The sequence below is a fragment of the Mastacembelus armatus genome, chromosome 14 (genome assembly GCF_900324485.2).
Source record: "Mastacembelus armatus chromosome 14, fMasArm1.2, whole genome shotgun sequence".
Lineage (NCBI taxonomy): Eukaryota > Metazoa > Chordata > Actinopteri > Synbranchiformes > Mastacembelidae > Mastacembelus > Mastacembelus armatus.
The window spans coordinates 8,075,221-8,079,727 of NC_046646.1; positions in this window are offsets into that span (position 1 = coordinate 8,075,221).

The following is a 4,507-nucleotide window of genomic DNA, read 5'->3' on the forward strand; positions in this document are numbered from 1 at the left end:
AAAAAGAGGATGTGTGGAAAGGGAGAGATTAACGGCTTTGCTAGGGTGACATGATGAGGCGGAGGGACAGGTAGCATTCTCAGGTAGATGCTGCAATCTCATCTGTCTTCCTTTTTGGAGCTCCTGATGGGTCCAGAGCTGCAGTCAGTGAACCAATTATGCCTGGAAGACACAGACAGGTTATAGGTTTGAGTCAGCATGTGTGAATGTGAAAGGGGTACTCTTTAAGACTTGTCAGTGGGTTTAAAAAGGCACAAGAGGGCAAAATATGCAAGATGACTAACTAAGATAAAGATTCTGCAGATAACTACATTTATAATGCCCCATTGCTATACTCTGCTATTCTGTCAACTACAACACACACCATTTTAAAAGATATGTGATTTAATCAGAAACACTGATGACAATTGACAGTAACAATTTAACAATGTGATGTAAAGTTGTTTCACTTAAATATAATTCTGCTGTGAAACAGCATTGCTAATGCTGGAACAAATATATATTTATAAATAAGCTAATTATGCAGCCATCATGCACATAACCAATGATTCAAATTAAGCAAACAATAAACAACTGTTTATGTGTGAATAATCAATGAATGTGTCTAATTAATTCAATCCAACATACAGTATCTACAGCAGACGTCCACTCTGAATTTCAATGAATGCTTTGTCACATTATTTTGCAGTGTTCTGCTTGTTGTACAGAGGTAAGGCCATATGACTTCATTATTCATTTTGACTTGCAGTTTTGGTGACAATAGGCTGAATTTTATTGCTGGTTTTTATAAGTGCAGCTGTTTGTAGGTTAGTTGCCTAAAGGCCCGATCTAGAAATAGCCTCTTGTGTCCAGATTGTAGACTCAATGTGTCGCAAATTCTACTTCATTGTGACTTCACCTGTCAGATATCAGGTCCTTGCTGAATATGCTAAATAACCACGTACTGTACATCACATCCTGCAAAAGCGGCTGGTGCGATGCCTTTTGTTGTATTATCAGTGCAGGCGTTCAGCTGTATATAGAGTTGTGAACTTGTGAATATATCATACCAGGCACCTTGGGTGGTGCCAACAGTGGAAAGAGTCAAATATAGACTATTATGTTAGGAAATTTAGGAACAAGTTATGGATCATTATTTTGAAAAACATACCCATGGTTAAATTTTACTCTGTATTTGCTTGTTATCAGAAATGTTGGAAATACTGGTTACTAACTTAGAAACTGAACATGGACATTAAAATCTGCAACTGGGAAGAACTTGGGTTTTGTAATTATTACTTGGGAATAAAGGCATACAGTGATTACAGTGATACAGGTTAGGAGTGTACGAATATTCGGTTTGGTTGCAAAAATTTAATTTGCAGTGCAAAGAAAAACTTTTTCCATTGATAGTGGTGTAATGTGCATGCTTGCAGTTAATTACAGTACCTTGAAGTGTAAAACAATACATGTCATGTAATTACCTCCCACCCTCAGACACTACAAACTAACTAAAACCATGTTCACACATCATTCTGTGGAGTGAACTAGCAAAACCGCTTTTCAGCCACATACACTGTGTCAGAGTTAACACTCCCCTCTCAGCTCAGTTCAGTTGGTCCTTGCCTCCACATCATTACAGATGAACGGGCTGTGCTTATCTCAGTCTGGCTTTGGGAGACCGAGCCGTTTAGGTGTGATAAAGGCTTTATGTGGCGCTAACTGTTGGTTGAATGCCACCTCATCCCTCTGCCCTCAACCTTGCAATAACCACATTCCACTGCCAGCCAGCAGACACAAGGGATGACAGTAAACAAGGCAGAGAGATGGCATATAACATTACAGGAAGTTCAAAGGTAGTAATGAGAGTGGCACTCTGCTTCATAAGAACAAGACAGAAACAGGCTGTCTGGAAAAATATTCAGTTCATTAAAGCCTTTTGAGTGACTCCATATTATGATAACTGTAGAAGGAGGAAAGATGTGCAAGGACACCCTGAATCCTCATCAAAAAAATGGTGTGCATACACAGTGGAGCTGAAAATCCAAAAGATTAATGTGAATTATACATAAAGCATGACTACACTGCTGTAAGAGTCATTGTAATGGGCTATGATTTGCGTGACTTAGAGAAGCCACTATCCTTGTTTGGAATAGGAGGCAAAAAGTAAAAAAAAAAAAAAGAAGGTAAGTTAATTTGCCCATTTTTGCAGAAATTTTGCTGTGCCATTTTTTACAGTCAGATACATTTAGACAATAGCTTGTCGTTTTGGGAAATATGGTTATTTGGTTTCTTGCCAGGCTTGATACCGCTCTCACATCTGTGCTCCTGTACATGGATAACTAGCAACAGCTATCATGTCTCCATCTAGCACATCTAATTATTATTAACTAAGATATAATTATGTCAAGAAATCACTCCTCCTAACCAAATAATAGTCCTGCATATGACACTCATGAAACCACAATCTGTTGTTTTTTTGCTTCAGTTTCTGTATGACAAATGAGATACCGGCTATAAGAGATATGAGCCCTCTGATTTAGTATTGCACTCCTATAATGATGTTGGACTCACAATGGACGTTTTAAAACAACGTCTACATTTCCCATTATGTAACGCAACCATTTTGGGTGATTTATGCTAAGCCGTGGGTAATGTAGCCTGGAGTTGCTAGCCTCGAGCAGAGATGAGGAGTGGGCTATGTCTAGAAACTTTCAGCACCCCTCAGGAGGTAGTACTAAATCAAGTCCTAGGGAGGACGTGGGTGCTCACAGGTCTCTTGCTTCTGGCTGTTCAAAGAGATGTGTCGACACATCCCAACTAGAGCAAACAGACCAAAGTGCAGAGCAGCCGCTTTTTACCTTTCTATTTCCATTTCACTGTGTCCACATCTGGAAGGACTTTTTATAATAAAGAACAATGGAATCACACAATAGACATGTCTGTCAATGCTGCTGCATTTTTAATAACGATCCTCCATTGATTTTCTCATCGTACTCTTGTAGTGTATCTTGCAAAATGTCAAACTGCTTTAAAAGACCACAAAGGGCTTCTTTGGGGGTATGGGATAAAGCATAGAGAAAAAAAATTCAAACTGGACGTAAAAGTGTTTAACAATGCATTGTATGTATAACTATCTCCAATCTGAACACAATCCACCCACAAAGTACACACAATCTATAGTAGTGGAACGTGGTATGGTCAAGAAGAGACTGAAAACATCCCAGACACAGTCTAGTACAACACACACATACACTATACAATATACACTATAAGTCTGTTATTTAAAATAGCACTGGTTTACACAACAGCAGCTGTCACCGTTTATTGCTTACATGCACTATATTTATGTGCACATTTAGATTTTTAAACAGGTGTTTGTACTTATTCTGTCAGTAAATAGGACTGAACATAGAGCTCAAGTTCAAGGTCAGAGCACCTTCAAAATTCATAGTAGATCCAGGGAGGTACACAGTAGCATGTCCTTACTGATAGCCATAGTGTAGGTGTGGGCCGAGTGTCTGTGGACTGTCAGATTTGTATCTGTATCACACACTCCTCAGCATGTACTGTAAATATGCACACACATACATACATGCACAAGTGACAAGGTTCAATGGGATGTTGCATGTGAGTAGAGACTTGCAAAAGGTTTTTGTTCTCAAGCTTTCACATGTGACTCACAAATGGTAGTACCCTAACATCCCTCACATCTCATTATATCAACCTTCTATGAGCTGAAGCAGTACTGTGTTTGCATCTTCACACATAAAATAGGGGAAATTGACACACAAATCACCAGGCTGATGTAAGCTGTTTTCTGTTTTGTTTTATATAATAGGTATCCTGTCAACTGACGCTGTTTGACAAGCTAATGTCTCTGCCAGTGGGACACTTTTATGAGTGTGTTTAAATGGAATGGTCAGAGTGGTTTGTGAAAACTTTCACAGAATGGTGCTATTTGAGGAAAACGCTTGTCTTGGGATTTTATGTTGCTTTGTTTCCTTCGAGTGTTAGAACTACATACACTACTTCAGCTGTCAAGATGCCCTCTTCTGTTAGTCCACATCTGTAGATGACAAGCAGCTTAGCCAGCCAGAAACAGAGAGCTGAATTTTTGACTACATTTGCTTGTCTCCCCTCTGTACTGTCACCACACTGTGAAAAGAGGATCCTCCATTTAATTCAAGACATCAACATCGGTATTTAGTGTTTGTATACAATGACATTGAAAGAATATTTACTTCGTTGTGAAATATGGGCATAACTTTGATCATTCCTTTCTCCAAACTGGCATCTATGAGAGTTAACAGTATAGTACAGGTATCCTCCTCTTGGAGATTTGGGGAAATAACTCATGCGGCAACACTGCCTGTCGCAACTTAAGTGGAAGAATTGGATCATACCTTTGCCTTCTGCAGCTGGGGATGGCAGAACAACCATAATAATTGGCCCTAGAAAACATACAGTAGCAAATGTAGCTACTTTATTGATTCTGTTACTACTGACAGTGAAAGAATTAACATAA